The sequence below is a fragment of the Equus caballus genome, chromosome 20, assembly GCF_041296265.1.
Source record: "Equus caballus isolate H_3958 breed thoroughbred chromosome 20, TB-T2T, whole genome shotgun sequence".
Classification (NCBI taxonomy): domain Eukaryota; kingdom Metazoa; phylum Chordata; class Mammalia; order Perissodactyla; family Equidae; genus Equus; species Equus caballus.
Window position 1 is genome coordinate 64,815,578 of NC_091703.1, and position 19,354 is coordinate 64,834,931.

Here is a 19,354-nt window from a genome sequence, read left to right on the forward strand (position 1 = left end):
TAAAGGCTGAGAATTTCCCAGAATTTTTTTATAGTAATAGTCCTCTTTTGGAAGAATTCCAATGAATTCCAAGGGAGACTGATGCTACTCCATCCTCTGATCGACCACTCAGTTCTTCAACTCCTCTTTTCCTCGCACTCCAAATTTAATCTGATAGAACTCCGTTGGTCCTACCTTCAAAATACATCCAGAATCTGACCTCATCTCATCACTGTCACTTCTGAAACCATGATCCATGCTAGCATCACCTCTCAACTGATTTACTGCTATAAATTGCTACAGTTCTCGCTGCTTCGCCCCCTACAACCTATTCTCAGTGTAGCTGCTATAGTGATCCCTCTAATAAAGGTCACTTCATGTCACTGCTTTGCTCAGAACCTTGAATAAAAACCTATCCTTGCAATGGCCCCACATGAGCTGCCCTGTCCTTCTCTAAACCAGTCTCCTATTTCTCTATCCCACACCTGCTTGATTCCAGCCACTCTGACCCCATTGTCATTATTCCAACAGAATGAGAATGTTGTGGCCCGAGGCCTTAGTCTAGTTGTTTCTTCTGCCTAGAAGGCTTTTCCTCAACATGTCAATAACCAATGCCCTCATTCCTATCTCCCTTATTAACCATCGCCTTATCGATGAAGCATGCTCTACCTTATTATCTGCTGCAATCTGACCCTTCTTCCCAGAAATCTTGATCTCCTTTACATGACCTATTTTTCCCCATAGTATTTATCTAACATAGTATTTATGATGCCTATTTTTTATTCTGTGTTTCCTCCTACTCCCAGAGAATGTAAGCTTCCTTGAAGGTCTTTGTCTTCATTCACGGTCATAAACATCAAGCCTTAGAATGATTCAACTCTAGTCATCCCATCTATTTGTGGTTTAATTAAAATGCTGCCGCTATATCTTTTATTTTCATCTACAAGTTGGACATTATTTTTCGTTGCACTTTTTCTTTTTGTTATTTATTACTTATTGTTTTACATTAATATGCATTCAAGTTTGTCCATCCTGAGATACTCAATGTTTATGAGTGAGGTTGAGATGACCGGAGTTGAGGCATTCTGAGATTTGATGTTTATGACTGAGGCTGGCAAACTACAGCCCTTGGGTAGATCTTGCTTGCCTCCTATTTTCGTTTATTTTTAGGCAACAGAAACTTATTCTCTCACAGTTCTGGAGACTGGAAATGGAGAGGCTGGCAGGCCCTGCTCCCTCTGAAATGTCCAGGGAAGAATTCTTCTTTGCTTCTTTGGTTCTGGTGGGTGCCAGCAATTCTTGCTTTTCCTTGGTTTGTAGCTGCATCACTCCAATTTCTGCTCTGTCTTTGCTTGGCTGTCTTCCCTGAGTCTGTGTCTCCACATGGCCTTCTTATAGGGCCATGTCATTAGATTTAGGGTCCACCTTAATCCAGGACAACTTCCTCTTAACTTGATAACATCTGCAAAGACTCTTCCAAATTGTTACATTCACAGATACTGCAAATTAGGACTTCAACACATCTCTTTGTGGGATGTAGTTCAACTCACAACGGTCTGTGGCTTGATATTCTGCCGTCTGGGCCCTCGGTATTGGAGGAGGCCCCACTCTCTGGGCCATTGATGGCAGCTTAGCAGCTATTTTTAAGAAAGTTTTATTGGAACACTGCTACATCTATTTCATTGTGTAGTATCTATGGCTGCTTTCATGCTACAACGGCAGGGTTGTAGTTGTAAAAAGATCCTATGGCCTGAAAAGTCTAAAATATTTACTATCAGACTTTTCACAGAGACAGTTTACCCATGCCTGGTTTAAGGGAAGCATAAAGACATTGACTACCTCAAACTTTAGATTCCCAGATTATGAACTAAAATAATAGGACTAGAGATTATAATTCCCAATCCAATAGAGAATCTGACCAATGCAAAAGAAGGAAAGAAAGGAGAGAAGGAAGGAAGGAGGAGAAAGAAAAACTTGGAAAAACATGAGGATAAATAAAAACCTTAATAAAATACGCAGGAAAAATCCATTGTATGAATAATCATGGTATATTTACATAAATTTAAAATTTCAATTAAAAGAGACATTATTGTCAGACAATGTTAAGAAATAAACTAAAACTCCAGCATATGTAGATTATAAGGGACAGAGAAAGTTTGAAGTAAATGGACAGCAAAAAGGTACACTAGAAAATTACCAACCAAAATAATGTTTATAAACCCAAATTAATTAATACTAGATGAAATAAATAAATTTTAAAACAAAAAAACATTACTTTCATACAAACTAAACTTTATACATTATAAGCCCATCTAGTAAAGAGATTCTTGAAAAAATGTTCTAGAATAAGAACTTAATAATAAAACTGGACACTAGAGAAAATTAAAAAGATCAATAATTTTTTAAAATTTCTAGACATAAGTATCTAGAAATAGAAACCGGGAAATTTTAAATATCATATCAAACTATAAAGTTACTATAATAATGCAGTATGGAATGAGCAGAGGTATTCTAAAAACTGAACAGCTTCCAAAACATATCTTAGTGTATATAATAATTAACATGATAATTTTACATTATAACTCAGTGGGAAAAGGAGGAATTAGTTAATAAATGGCTGCTATTCCAACTGAGCATTCATCTGGAACAAAATTAAAATTTGGCCTTTCTCTTACACAGTAATCCAAAACTAAATTCAGATATATTAAAGATTTCAATGTACAGAAAATTGAGTATTATAAGAGAATATAAGATTTGTACAAACTAGTGTTTAGGGATATATTAAAAATTCAGGGCCTAGAAATTTTTACAAAATTGTATATTAGTCAGGGTCTAGTTAGGAAAGCAGGAAATGCACTACTTCAACAGAGGGAATTTAATATACAAACTAGGTAGACAGGGGTCAGAGGGCTCAGTGAGCAAGCAGATGCACGGAGGTGACCCAGAGCCAGTAACTGAAGCAGCAGCTGTGCACACAAACACACACCCACACCCCCACCAGGGCTGGGAGAACACAGGAGAGGTTGGGTTATCAAAACCTAGGCGCTCAGGTCCGTCAAACCTCAGACCACAGCCTCAGACCCACCATGAAGCCAGCTGCATGGAAAAAACTGGTTTTTGGAGGCTCAGCTCTAGCATTTAGAATGACTTTGGAGCTAAAAAGAAAATTGTGTAACAACTGGCACAGATTTAATTGACTACGTAAACTTTAAATGTTTTGTGTGGCAAAAGAGATCACAAACATAGTCAACGGACAAACGAGAGAACTGAAATAAGGACAAAGTCAAACTATTCTTGGCAATCTATCCAATTAAAAGAAAGAAAACCCACACCAGAACAGAAGGGGTTTTACAAGGGTATATTTATTGTTACATTATTTGTAGCGGCAGAGGGAGAGAGAAAAAAATTTCCATCCGCATAAGAATAATTGAACAAATGTGTTTACCCATCATAGACTCCCATGCAGTGTGAAAATATGAAACTGGTCCTGACACTAGTGGAGTAACGGGCAAGGAGAAGCCCCCGGGCAAGGGCTGTGCAGAGTCTGAGATTTTAATCTAGTTGCAAGCTAGCAAGTGAGCTTGCCACAGTTTCACAGATGCTGGTAAGAGAAACAAGACTCCCAGTCAAAACCAAAGGAATTTATGTGGCACAACAGAGCACCTATTTCTCTTTTCCAAAGCTGTTTTCTGTTCAAACATCATTGTAGAGTGTCTGGGACAAAACCTGCCATATGATGTGCAGGAACATCATGGAGAATTGCCCTCCAACACCCTCTTGCATATAACAATTATAAATTATGACCAAGATGTAAATATTAAAAACATAAAGTTTTTAAAGACAATGGAGAGCTACCAAAACCAGGCAAAAATTGGAAGGAATTCAAGCCTTGAAAGCAAGCAAGTGCACGGCTGAGACCACGTTCAGTGGCCTTTTCCCTGAGGGCCCTCTTCCGCCCACCGGGAGCAGAGCCACTAGAACTCAAGCAGAAAACGTCTTACTGGTTTGAGGTGTCAAAGGACGGAATTGGGGGCTGCCAGAGTGGCTGGAAATTGAGATGGAAAATCCTGAAAAGGAGGAGCCATTCCCTGGGAAAAGCCCCCAAATCTGTGAAATCCCGTGAGGGCTAGCCACGTCTTAACAGCCCCGCTGAGGGGGAGCAGAGGGGATGAATGGCATGGTGGGCTAGCTGTGCCCTTTCCTGTCACTGTCGGCAGACAGGCCCTCTCTCCCCAGTGATGGGTCAGACTGTTCACACTGACCCACAAGAACAGACACTCACTGCTGACAGTGATGGAGGGTCCCAAACAATCTGAATGTCAAGGGAGATAACACGAGCAAGCAAAGCCAAACCAGAACACACTTAAGGGGACTGTGAAACACAGAAAAATGAAGCCAAACTGATCACACTGAATAGAGCATTCCCTCTGATGGAGAAGCAAAGATACAAAAGAATTAAAAACACAACTTACAGAGATGACATTAGAGCACAAAAAAAGACTGTCTGGAAAAAATGTGTATAGACAATTTAATTAGATGATTTTAGTATATTTACCATATGATCATTTAAATTTTAACATATAATCATCTAACCAAAATTTAATTAAAATTATATAATTATTGTATAATGTATGTGTATAGCAAGTAGTTAAGTTTCAATAGACAAACTAAAAAAGAAGATGGTCACAGCTGAGAATAGGTTTGCCACTCTGGAAAATGGAAAATAAAAAATAGCCCAAAATACAGAGCAAAACCTCAGTGAGCTGGAGGGGACGGAGGGATGGGGAATGGCCCTGGAACCTGGGAAGTGGGGGATTTTTCAGGGCACCATCTTGGTGAATCACCTCCATCAGGGTTTCCTTCTCCCATCACTTTTCTTAGGATGCTGATGGTTCCAGACTGGGAACCAAACTGAGAAACAGGAAGCTGGAGAAGTCACAGCACCAAACACAGTTCCCCAGGGGCTGCCTCCTCGACGCAACATGGTTTTAACACTACAAACTTCATAGAAACCACATATAAAACGTGAAAATTTAAAGATACTTAAGGTGAGAAAAATCATAGAAATAACCAATTTCACTGTACCAACCAACCTTTACATTTTTTCCAAAAGTGAGGAAATTTGACATGAAAGACTATTATCCAAGTTCGCAGGATTCTAGTAAGTCAAAAGCTTAAACCTCATACCAATGTGGACACTAGATGTATCTCCCTGAACAGCTTAAATTTCCAAAAAGTCATGCCCATAGTGAATTTCTGAAAACGAAGGCATATTTTCCTCACTGACCCTTTTCACTTTTTTTTTGCTTAAGGAAGATTCACCCTGAGCTAACATCCGTGCCAGTCTTCCTCCATTTTGTATGTGGGTCGCCGCCAGAGCACGGCTGATGAGTGGAGTAGGTCTGCGCCCAGGAACCGAACCCGGGCCACTGAAGCAGAACGTGCAGCACTTAACCACTAGGCCATGGGGCCGGCCCCACAACCCTTTTCACTTTTAACTGGAGATCCTTTCCTTTCAAAATGTTGATTCCAAGTCTTAATAAAAGTGGAAATATAACATTGAACACTTAGGTAAAAAGTATGTTTTGAAAAGTGGATCTGATTAACGTTTTTAGCATGGTTTATAACACAGCACAAATACACTGAATCCAGGTCACAAAGCCTTAGGGCTTGAGGAGCGTGAGAGAGCAGGTCACAGAGGTCACAGCACTGCTTACAATTTCTACAAGAAAAGGACAGAGCCGCATGCTTCTCTCTGGTACGAAAGAATCTACTTACTGCCTGTAAATATTTACTTTTAAAATCCCAACATCATAAATCAAAGCCCAGTGTTAATATTTCCTAATCCTTTACTTTTGACAGGCTGTTTACCTAAAGCTCTTTGTACTTGAAAGGATCCTCACCTTTAATTTATTTGTAAAAATCCCGGCTTCTTTCGTGCCTGATTACCAGTGAGGTGGCATAAAGAGCCACAGCTGGTGTTCTGGCGGAAAAACTGGTCAGGACCACCGACTACTAGCGTGTTGGGCAGGGTCATCAGTTTAAACAGAGGTGTACACATGTGCCTCACGGGGTGGCTCTAGAATGCCGATGATTGCTGGAAAACGCCTCACAGATCCAGTGCTTACAATCAGACAAGACTTCTATCGAGCAAAGGTCATAAGTTGTTTGTGGAGAAGACGCTGGCGGATTGTGAAGCAATGTCCATAACTGCCCACCCAAGGTGGCCAGGAGCCTTGGCGACGAGGGTTGTTGATCCCATCAGCCTCACGGGCTCTGCCATTAGGAGTCATACATCTGTGCTTTCCTGAGAGCCCACGAGTAAGCCGTTTATGAAGTGTGACTTCCTCGAAAGTGTGAGAAGATCTTGTCTTGCAGGTTGTATTTGCCGTGGAATCGCAGCATCGCCTGGAGTCTGGCACACAGTGGAAGTTCACAGCACGTTTCTGAGTGAAAGAGCTTTGCACTTGGTAAGTCACCACGCCTCCTGAGAGGAAGTGCTGCTGTCAGTGTAAAGAAAGATTGACTTGAAATGTCAACACAGCCACAGCTAGATTACTTCCTCTCTACCTGTTGACTGAAGGTTAACAAGAGACTGCCTAAGCGAGGTCCCCACACTCTCAAAGATCATATCACTCCCGAAACAATTGCAAGAGTTTCTTTTCACAGAAAACATCTGCTGTGCCTAAATGCCTAAATATTCCCAACAGGGATGATTTTTATCCAGGGAGTGGGGGAATGTGGATGGGCAAAATCAATTAGCAAGCCATTATTCCTATTAAGGTGGAGAGGTGGTTGGGTAGATTTAATTCTGTTTGCGGGAACGCCAGTGTGTAACATAATAGCACTGCCTTTTACAGAATACCCAATAAAAGCCAGGTGCCACACTAGGCAGTTGCAAGCTGTCTTGTAATTCTCACTGCAAGCTGCCCCAGATCACAGAGCTAGCAAGCCACGGAGCCGAATGCAAGCCCGGGGTCTCCAGACTCCAGAGTCCATGCTTCCAGTCTGATGGGCTTCTCTGGTGGATGTTCCGGTAAGGTCCACTGCAGTGAGGGAATCAGGCAAGGTGGCTGAGCAGCAGCAAACAAAAGTTGGGGGTCAGGTGCTGAGAATGGGCAGGAAATGAGAAAGATGGACACTGAGAAAGAAGACTAGGCAAAACCCAGGTCCCAGGAGAGTGACAGGGCAGGTTACTGATTCTCCTTGTTCACAATCAGTTGAGCCCCTGGGACACTTGTGTAAATGGCTACAGCAGAACTGAAAGCCCTCTGGTGGGCTCCCGAGGCTACAGCCAGGATATTCTCCCTGCGGCCTCACTCTCTCTTTTACAGGGCCTTCTGGAAATTTCTATACTTTTTTCTTTTTTATTGCAGTAACTGGTTTATAATGTTATATAAATTTCAGGTGTACATCTTTACATATTTCGATTTCTGCATAGATTACATCATGTTCACCACACAAAGACTAATTACAATCCATCCCCACATACATGTGCCTAATCACCCCTTTCGCCCTCCTCCCTCCCCCCTTCCCCTCTGGTAACCACCAATCCAATCAGTTTCTATGCATTCATTTGTCATTGTTTTTATCTTCTGAGTGAGATCACATGGTATTTGACTTTCTCCCTCTGACTTATTTTGCTTAGCGTAATACCCTCAAGGTCCATCCACATTGTCGCAAATGGTCAGACTTCATCATTTCTTATGGCTGAGTAGTACTCCATTGTGTGTTTGTATATATATATATATACACCACATCTTCTTTATCCATTCATTCCTTGATGGGCACCTAGGTTGCTTCCAAGTCTTGGCTATTGGGTATAATGCTGCGATAAACATAGGGGTGTCTGTATCTTTACACATCTGTGTTTTCACGTTCTTTGGATAATGGATAACCAGCAGAGGAATAGCTGGATCATATGGGAGATCTATTCTTAACTTTCTGAGGAATCTCCATACTGTTTTCCATAGTGGCTGCACCAGTTTGCACTCCCACCAGCAGTGTACGAGAATTCCCTTCTCTCCACATCCCCTCCAACACTTATTGTTTCCTGTCTTGCTAGTTATAACCATTCTGATGGGAGTGAGGTGATATCTCATTGTAGTTTTTATGTGCATGGAAATTTATATGGATTCTAATTGTTTTTCTTTTCTTTAATGATTCTAAAAGTGCTTAATCTTATCAACATATGACCTTTATATCCCTATTTCTAAAGGAGTGTCAGAACAGCAAGTGTAAGTTAGAAGTTGCTATGATTTTGATATAGTGAGAGCAAATCCTGTTTTTGTCTGGTCCTTTATTACTTCATTTAAAAATTTATGGTAGAGGGACAAATTCATAAGATGTACTAGTGGTTTAGGTGCATTTTTCAATGTTGTTTTAATACATACTGGGGGAAAGTACAGCCCTTTTACATAAGAACAACCTAAATCAGGGCAAAAATCTGCAATGGCTATAAAGATATTCAGGAGAAAGAGAGAGTTGACTGTGACAAGAGGTGAGAAATCGCTTTTACTGAGTAGAAAAGCAGAGTCACACTGAGAAATGTGGAGCCTCCATGATTGAAATTTCTTCCTTTTCTGTCAAACTGAGGGTAAGAAAAAGATAGTTTTGAAAGAGAGAAGCGCAAAATCCTGAGGAAATTACTTCCACAACTAAACAGGGAGAGGAGGAGATAACGGACGGTTACCACGCTGAGAAAGGGCCCTGGGAGTCGCTCATCTTTGACAGTGTGAAACCGTATTTTTATACCGAAAACTGACACCTGAAGTAGCATAGATGAAAAGTTAGAGGTTCCGCTTGTAAAGCTTTAGGAGAAAGAGGAAAGGATTAAGACTGAAGAGTTAACGGTTAAGATAGAAAATTAATTCATTAAATTTTGATATTTACATGCCTTTAAATGTTGCCACACTTATTTGCCCTGGTCATAATAGACTACGTAATTTTAATTCCAACTTCCAGAAAAAAGTATCATTGGAGGGAAAAGCTCCTTGGGCAGGGCTGTGCTTTAGTCTTTGTAGCTCTCCACTTCTGCTCAGTCAGCCCACAGGAAATGTTCTTAAACGAATGGGGAAGAAATCTGGTTTGGGTCTAACCACTCCTTTGGGAAGCTTATCCATTTCAACCCTAGGGACAGAACCCATGGCCCAGAGCCCAACTCAACAGCCTTCCTGCAGCATGGATTTGCAAATCTGTGATGCCACTGGGTTGGAAGAGTGGCCAACTGGAGAATATATGTCCCACTCAAAAGCACTCAAATCCATTCTAGGTTTACAACTCTGTGCCTTCCTAAGGCTGTAGGCAGGTAGAGTGGTTCTCAGTGATAGTGGCTGAATGCCTGCCATGTGCTGGGTGCCATGAATCTGTGATAACTCAACCGGGTAGGGAATGTGAGCCCATTGTACAGATGAAGAAACAGGCTTAGAGAAGTAAAATAAACTGCCTAAACTCACCCCGCGACTAAGCAACTCAGGGTGGATTTGACCGAGGTCTGCCTTCTGTTTCTACTGCTGCCACACTGTTGATGGAAGCAAGCTGGCTGGAGGATGAGGAAACAGATGCTTATGTAACAAATTGCAAATTCCAGCCACTAAAGCAACAGCAAATGTTTCATTGCATTTTACTTCGTTTCTGTACTCTGCAATGATGGTACACGTACATTTTTTTTATTCACTCCTAAAGAAAAAAAAGCTTTACAAATGTTATTGTTTGAATTCACAACCCATTCCCTTGAGGAAATTCTTCACTCTGCACATTAAGTAAACAAAAACAAAAACACAGAAGACAAAGACTATACTGTTGTCTTTCCACAGCGACCCAGCAGGAGGGCCACGGGCAGAAGGCGGAGCTCGGAGGCTCCTGCTGGAGACCATGCTCCAACTACAGCTCACTGCTTCTGAGCCTGAAATAACTGGGCTGTTTTATTCTTGCATTTCATTATTTGGAGTTTTGAAATACAATTTGAAGAAAATAAGATGTCTAAGAAAAAATGGAGATATTAATAGAGATGATTTACATTACAAAAGTGTTTTTTAGTCTCAGAAAATATTTTCTGGGGGCCGGCTCCGTGGCTGAGTGGTTAAGTTCTTGCGCTCCACTGCGGAGGCCCAGGGTTCAGATTCTGGGCGCAGACATGGCACTGCTCGTCAGGCCACGTTGAGGCGGCGTCCCACATCCCACAACTAGAAGGACCTGCAACTAGGATATACAACTGTGTACGGGGGGGGTTTGGGGAAGATTGGCAACAGTTGTTAGCCCAGATGCCAATCCTTAAAAAAAAAAAATTCTCTCTCTAGGGTTTCTCTCACTTTAAGTTCTCATAGTACGATCAAATGCTTGTCTTTGAAACTATTAGGTACATAGCTTAGAGGCGAGACACAGGAATATTTCTTAAATATAAAGTATGTGGAGCCTTGATGATTGAAGAGCATTACAAAATGAAGGAAAGCGTCTTAGACATAAGGAGAAGAGCTAATAAACACTGAGAGTCACCACCTAAGACACACTACGCTGAGCACTTGATACTAATTCAGTGCCTCCAAGAAGAGGTAGTGTTATCCCAAGTTACAAATGAGGAAACTGTGACACGTAAAGAAGTCACTAGTACTCACAGTTTTCAAACCTGGAGTCACAGCTATAATTTTCTTTGACCCAAACAGAGAAAAAGGACACACATATTAGAAGAAGTGCAGGTACCTTAGAGATCATTTTGTCCATCATTTCTCCAGCTGGGCTCCATAGGAGAAGATATGTGACAAACACATCCCTGCTCAAATAAATTCGGAGAACACTGCATCTTCTCATCTTCTATCCGGTCAGTCACACTCCTGAATTGTCTGAATTCTTTTGTCAGCTCATATTATCTTTAAACTCAGAATAAAAGTTTATACTTTTTATGTCATTAGCCAACCTTTTTTTGTTCAGGAAAACCACCTAAGCAAAATAATTAACGGAGTAACTCACGGGCTGGCAAACTACAGCTAGCAGGCCAGATCCAAGTGAAGAATATTTTTAAAATTTTTAAGGATTGTACAAAAAAGAGAGAGAGAGAAATTATATGACAGAGTTCTTATGTGGCCCAGCAAAGCCTAAAATATTTACTATCTGGCCCTTTGTAGAAAAAGTTTGCCAACCCCTGGAATAACCAAACGCTGAAGTGACAGGTAGAATTTAAGAGGTTTTATACTTACACAATGTAAATATGAGATTTTTTTCTCCACTCCACTAGTGAAGAAACCAATTTACAGAACAATTAAGTGGCAGTCAAATCAAAATGTTTAGTGGTGTTGTAACTAAGTTTGCTTTGCTTTGGCAGGTGAAAATATCATCTTGCCTGTGTCCAAGAGATACTTTATTTCTATAACAATCTAACTTATACTTCTCATTCGAATGACAATTTGGAGCTGTCCTGTTTTTCCCAGAGTTGAGTCTAATTTTGAGGTGGACGTTGGTCAGAGCACCACACGCTGGTACCCTCTCTGCTCCAGGTCACTGGTCTGCTCACCTCTCGTGCATCCCTCTTCCCATTCATACAGCCTCTTCCTGACCCTCTCCACAGTTCCTTCCTTGTCACTAAGGCCATTATAGACACACTTAACAGAAGCCAGTTTTTTTCTGCTTGGATAATTTATTGCCTTCAATTGGCTTAGCATTTGCCTATCTCAAGAGCCTTAGGCCTTCCCTAAGCTTAAGAAGATATCTTAGCATCACGGCATTCTATAATACCTCCTTTATAGCCTGTTACATTATAATTTTCTAAGTCTGAACTTATTTGCCCCATGGTTTCTAAACACCTTTTGAGAATAAGCCCCACTTTGTTTTTTTCATTTATGCATCTCCAGTTCATAGTAGCTTCTGTTACATACTAGGCCCTCAAATATGGCTTCAAGGTGATGACTCGCTAAATCTCTCCATTAGAGAAGGCTTTCAACCTTGATTATAGTGCTGTCAGCATTTGAGTTATTGTATACCTCAGGAATAAACTTATATTTCCCTTAAATTATTATTTTACTGGGCAGACTGGTCTCCTCTTACTTCAGTTGAGATTTTGTGTGACTATAATTATTTATACAGACACACTTAATGTCCTTAAAAAGTGTCAGATAAATGCAGTAGAATGTGAAACTGCAACGGTGAGGACATTAGATGTTATCAAATTTGATGGAGCTTTTCATTTAATATTAGAATATGGTCCAGAACAGTTTCTGGCACATGGCAGCTGCTAGTTGGATAGTCATTAAATGAATTATGTACGAGTAAAAAAAATCATTTCTTTTAGGGACACATTCTATCTTGGCCCACCAATGCCCCAGCTCCTAATCTGGGAGTAAGGCAGTTCTAAATGCTCCCTAATTTCTCCAAGTATTAACTTAGGTTGCCTGCTCATCTGCTATCAAAAATATATTACTTCTACAGACAACACAAGACTCTGCCTTACGCACATCGTCGTCAAGGAGCTCAATCTTGACTTGAGTACCATCCAGCAGCTTCGACACAGAGCTGAAGCAGGCATGAGTCTATGGGGAACCACACAGACAGCTGTGCACCTGACTAGCTTAGTTCTCCACAGAAATGTTGTCCTGAAGGTATGACTTCATATTTGCTAATCGGCTTTGTTCTGAGAAGAATGTTTTCACATTCCCTGTGAAATCACAGTTGAAGATTATGGGTAGTTCTAGAGTGCTTCCCAAGAACTTGCTAATGAGGGAAATAAGGTAGTCCTCAACAAAACCTATTAAATCAAAATGTGTGCGTGGAGATAGATTGATTCCTAGAACCAGAATATAGTGTAATCTCTACATACAAACCTGGTAAAAGAATGTGTCAATTGGGATCCAGTTAAATACAGTTGGCATGTGTCTAGGCCTGTCCAGGGCAGCACGACTCCATTTAGGGAATCAGGCAATCTGGTCACTTTGGAGGCAGTCTCTGCTCAAGGCAGGTGGATACTTAATCAAGCATCACACAGCCTGAAATGCCCTCACAACTACCTGTGCCACATCAATTCCATTCCATGCTTATCAAGCAGCCTTCTCATTATGATACTGAGAGAGGATGTGCTGTGGTTTGGAGATGCGAGCGCTCCAGTAACCAAAATATTCCCTATTGTAACTCTAACTTGATAGAGTGGTTTTTAAAAATGTATTCATGACATCAGACACATATGAACTTAGTAGATATTGATAAGGTCCAGTTGCTGCCAAGGACCACTCAGCTACAAATTCCTAGACCAAGTTCTGGAAGGATGGGGAATATCTTCTTCAACCCTAGAAGATCAGTAGCTGCCATCCAATGCCTGGAATATATAATTCCGGAGCTTGGTTATTTCCTGGGTGGAATGAACAAACAATGTACAGATAAAGCTAATTCACTTTGAGACTTCTTGGTAGCCAACTAGATTTGCTCTGGAGATCCCAAGTTGTGTCTCCTTGCATATGCCTTCCTATTTAAATTTTAGCAAAGACATTTGTTCATTATTAATATTCTTTACATAAGAATTCACAACGTAATTTCCTTCTAAACTTTAGTGCCAGAAAAAATTATCTCCAGGAAAACTTGAGTGCTTCCTTTTATCAACTGTAAAAACTTCATCATCCGACATAGTCTCCTGTTTGTCTTGGCTACCAGGAAATTCAAGATATGTGCATGTAAAATTACGATGACTATTTTGTCTTCTGATAAAACTTCTTCTTTAAATAATACCTGATCTTTTCTATCTTTAATGTCTTTGTTACATTTTCATATATTGCTATTTCTAAGTTTACCCATTGTACACATCTACTGACTTCCTATGATAAGACAGAATTTGCTTGCTCGGGACAGTGTCCCCACGCTTCCCTTTCTTCCTCATCGCCCAATGTTGTCATCTTACTATTTTTGACGCTCTTGGTTACCTTGACTTTCCTAACTCTAACTTGCTTGTACTTATCTTTTTTGCTTCCTCTACCAGTGTCTCGATTTCCCTCTTCTTGTCCCCTCACCTCACCCGGCCCCCATAGAGTGAGGATATTAATACCCTTTTCCCCTTAGGTCTTCTTCCACCCCCTCCTCCAGTCTTTCAATTTTTACTAAGTGTCTTTATCAATTGTCAAGGTTGATATTTACATTCAGTGCTATAATCAACGTCCACTGTGACCTATGGATTAATTGTAAAACCATGTATTACTGTAACTACGTACATAGCATTCACTAAGGAGCTCAGTTGTATACTCTGAGAACATTCTTTCCTTGTATTGTTTGCTGTTTTCCTGGAGCTCCTTTTTCTTCCTTTTTTTAAAAAAATTTTTATTGAGTTAATGATAGGTTACAATCTTGTGAAATTTCAGTCGTACATTACTGTTTGTCAGTCATGTTGTAGGTGCACCACTTTACCCTTTGTGCCCAACCCCCCACTCCACTTTTCCCTTGGTAGCCACTAATCTGTTCTCTTTGTCTACATTTTTAAATTCCTCATATGAGTGGAGTCATACAGAGATTGTCCTTCTCTATCTGGCTTATTTCATTTAACATAATTCCCTCAAGGTCCATCCATGTTGTTGCAAATGGGACGATTTTGTTCTTTTTTACGGCTGAGTAGTATTCCATTGTATATATATACCACATCTTCTTTATCCAAGTATCTGTTGAGGGCACTTAGGTTGCTTCCACGTCTTGGCTATTGTAAATAATGCTGCAATGAATACTGGGGTGCATGAGACTTTTGGAATTGCTGACTTCAAGCTCTTTGGGTAGATACCCAGTAGTGGGATGGCTGGATCGTATGGTAGTTCTACTTTTAATTTTTTTGAGGAATGTCCATACTGTTTTCCATAGTGGCTGCACCAGTTTGCATTCCCACCAGCAGTGTATGAGGGTTCCTTTTTCTCCACAACCTCTCCAACATTTGTTACTATTAGTTTTAGATATTTTTGTCATTCTGATGGGTGTAAGATGATATCTTAGTGTAGTTTTGATTTGCATTTCCCTGATGATCAGCCATGATGAGCATCTTTTCATGTGCCTATTGGCCATCCATATATCTTCTCTGGAGAAATGTCTATTCATGTCTCCTGCCCATTTTTTGATCAGGTTGTTTGATTTTTTGTTGTTGAGTTGTGTGAGTTCTTTATGCATTATGGATATTAAACCTTTGTCGGATGTATGACTTGCAAATATTTTTTCCCAGTTAGTGGGTTGTTTTTTTGTTTCAATCCTGTTTTCATTGCCTTGAAGAAGCTCTTTAGTCTGATGAAGTCCCATTTGTTTATTCTTTCTATTGTTTCCCTTCTCTGAGAAGACATGGTGTCCGAAAAGATCCTTTTAATACTGATGTCAAAGAGTGTACTGCCTACATTTTCTTCTAGAAGGCTTATGGTTTCAGGTCTCACCTTTAGGTCTTTGATCCATTTTGAGTTTATTTTGGTGAATGGTGAAAAAGAATAGTCAATTTTCATTCTTTTACATGCGGCTTTCCAGTTTTCCCAGCACCATTTGTTGAAAAGACTTTCTTTTCTCCATTGTATGCCCTCAGCTCCTTTGTCGAAGATTAGCTGTCCATAGATGTGTGGTTTTATTTCTGGGCTTTCAATTCTGTTCCATTGATCTGTGGACCTATTTTTGTACCAGTACCATGCTGTTTTGATTACTGTTGCTTTGTAGTATGTTTTGAAGTCAGGGATTGTGATGCCTCCAGTTTTGTTCTTTTTTCTCAGGATTGCTTTAGCAATTCGGGGTCTTTTGTTGCCCCATATGAATTTTAGGATTCTTTGTTCTAATTCTGTAAAGAATGTCATTGGGATTCTAATTGGGATAGCACTGAATCTGTAGATTGCTTTAGGCAGAATGGACATTTTAACTATGTTTATTCTTCCAATCCATGTACGTAGAATGTCTTTCCATCTTTTTATGTCATCATCCATTTCTTTCAGAAAGGCCTTGTAATTTTCATTGTATAGGTCTTTCACTTCCTTAGTTAAATTCACCCTGAGGTATTTTATTCTTTTTGTAGCGATTGTGAATGGTATGTTCTTGAGTTCTTTTTCTGTTAGTTCATTATTAGAGTATAGAAATGCTGATTTATGCAAATTGATTTTATACCCTGCAACTTTGCTATAGTTGTTGATTACTTCTAAAAGTTTTCCAATGGATTCTTTGGGGTTTTCTATATATAAGATCACGTCATCTGCAAACAGAGTTTCACTTCTTCCCCCCCATTTGGATTCCTTTTATTTCTTTTTCTTGCCTGATTCCTCTGCCCAGGACCTCCAGAACTATGTTAAATAAGAGTTGTGACAGAGGGCATCCTTATCTCGTTCCTGTTTTCAGAGGGATGGCGCTCAGTTTTTGCCCATTGAATATGATGTTGGCTGTGGGTTTGTCATATAAGGCCTTTATTATGTTGAGGTAGTTCCCTTCCTATGCCCATTTTGTTCAGAGTTTTTATCATAAATTGCTGTTGGATCTTGTCAAATGTTTTCTCTGCATCTATTAAGATGATCATGTGGTTTTTGTTCCTCAGTTTGTTGATGTGGTGTATCACGTTGATTGATTTGCAGATGTTGAACCATCCCTGTGTCCCTGGTATGAATCCCACTTGATCATGATGTATGATCCTTTTGATGAATTGCTGAATTCTGGTTGCCAAAATTTTGTTGAGAATTTCTGCATCTATGTTCATCAGTGATACTGGCCTGTAGTTCTCTTTTTTCGTGCTGTCCTTGTCAGGCTTTGGTATCAGTGTGATGTTGGCCTCATAGAATGTGCTAGGAAGTGTTCCATCCTCAATTTTTTGGAATAGCTTGAAAAGGATAGGTATTAAATACTCTCTGAAAGTTTGGTAGAATTCCCCAGGAAAGCCATCAGGTGCTGGGGTTTTATTCTTTGGGATGTTTTTGATTGCTGTTTCAATCTCTTTCCTTGTGATTGGTCTGTTCAAATTGTCTGCTTCTTCTTTAGTAAGCTATGGGAGATGGTAGGAGTCCAAGAATTTATCCATTTCCTCTAGGTTATCCATTTTGTTGGCATATAGTTTTTTGTAGTATTCTAATCTGTTGTATTTCTGTGGAGTCTGTTGTTATTTCTCCTCTTTCATTTCTGATTTTGTTTATTTGAGCTTTCTCCCTTTTTTTCGTTGTAAGTCTGGCTAGGGGTTTGTCAATTTTGTTTATCTTCTCAAAGAACCAGCTGTTTGTTTCGTTGATCCTTTCTACTACCTTTTTTGTTTCAATAGCATTAACTTCTGCTCTGATTTTTATTATTTCCTTCTGCTGACTTTGGGCTTTGTTTGTTCTTCTTTCTCTAATTCAGTTAGGTGTAATTTAAGATTGCTTATTTGGGATTTTTCTTGTTTGTTAAGATGTGTCTGTATTGCGATGAATTTTCCTCTTAGTACAGCTTTTGCTGTATCCCATATGAGTTGATATGGTGTGTTATCATTTTCATTTGTCTCCAGGTATTTTTTGATTTCTTCTTTAATTTCTTCAAGGATCCATTGCTTGTTCAATAGCGTATTGTTTAGTCTCCACATCCTTGTGCCTTTCTCAGCTTTTTTCTTATAATTAATTTCTAGCTTTATAGCATTGTGATTGGAGAAGATGCTTGTTATTATTTCAATTTTTTAAATTTGTAGAGGCTTGCCTTGTTTCCTAACATATGGTCTATCCTTGAGAATGTTCCATGCGCACTTGAGAAGAATGTGTATTCTGCTGTTTTTGGATGAAGTGTTCTATATATGTCTATTAAGTCCAATTGTTTTAGCTTTTCATTCAGCTCCACTATTTCCTTGTTGATTTTCTGTCTGGATGATCTGTCCATTGATATGAGTGGGGTGTTGAGGTCCCCTACTATTATTGTGTTATTTTTAACATCTTCCTTTAGGTCTGTTAATAGTTGCTTTATGAATTTTGGTGCTCCTGTGTTGGGTGCAGAGATATTTATAAGCATTATTTTTTTCCCTTTTTTTCAATATAATATGCATTTTAATTTCCTTTGGTGTAGTGGTGCTGACAAAGAAGTCAGCTCCAGGGTCCTCATTTTGCCAGTACCCGCTGCACGGCTGAATAAATTAATTACTGGTTTGAAGTGTGGACAAAACATGAGCACCTTGACCTTTGGGAAAGCCACACCCTGGATGATCTCAAAGTAGGCATTTTCAGAGGACTTCAAAGGAAGTATGTTCTTCATTAGTGGAAGTCACAACATTTAAATCAGCTTCATGAAAATATAAAGTTAAAGCCATTCCACATGATCAGGAGGAAAAAAAAACTTTGTTGGAATAAAAGTAAACTTCTAAACAGACAGAAAGCAGAAGTTTAGAATCTAAGAAGAAAAATATATATTTTAGAAATACAATTAGCAAAATAAAAAGCTGAGGTTGGTCTGACCAAAAAACCAAAAACACACCATTCCTAGAAGTAACGAAATGTGTATGTAACATTCAAGACAAATATGATAACACTTCTAAATGTCTAGGTAGGAAAATAAATCTTAAGATCAGGCTAAATATACATTTCCCCTTAATAGAAATGCAGTTTATATAGGCTTAAACCAGGTATTCAGCCTTTAGGATTCTAAGTAGCAAATTCACCTGTCAAATGAGTGCCTTCCATGTGCAAGCAGCTGTTCTAGGTACCGGGACAAGGCTGAAAACCAGATATGTGTTCAAGGACTTGCAATCCAGAGGAAGCAGACATGAAGCAGTGCCTCACAGCACACTGCACGGGGCCAGGCAAGTGGGAAGGACAGCACCCGCCTCGACCCAGAGGACTTAGAGTAGGCTGCCTGAGGAGATAATGCTGAGGCTGAGGTTTGAAGAAGAAGGATTTTCTTTGGAGACAAAAGGAAGGGAATGGCACCATAGGCAGAAGGAACACTGCAGCAGAGTGGGGATGGGAGAAACCAGAGCCGTGTGGATAACGGAGCTATTTCACAACACAGTGTGAGGATGGCAGAGGGAGCTGGATAGTCAGGTAAAGCCTTAGACATCACCTGGCTGACAGCTTGTGGATTTCATTCTAAAATAACCAAAAGCTTTTCACGGCAAAGAAATGGAATAATCTGATTTGTAGCTCCAATGACAACGCCATGAGTGGCAGTAAGAATGGAGAAGAGGGGGGCTGGCCCCGTGGCTGAGTGGTTAAGTTCACACACTCCGCTGCAGGCGGCCCAGTGTTTCATTGGTTCGAATCCTGGGTGCGGACATGGCACTGCTCATCTAACCACGCTGAGGTAGCGTCCCACATGCCACAACTAGAAGGACCCACAACGAAGAATATACAACTATGTACTGGGGGGCTTTGGGGAGAAAAAGGAAAAAATAAAATCTTAACAAAAAAAAAATATTTTAAAGAATGGAGAAGAGGGGATAAATGGAAGGATAGTTAATAAGCAGAAATCA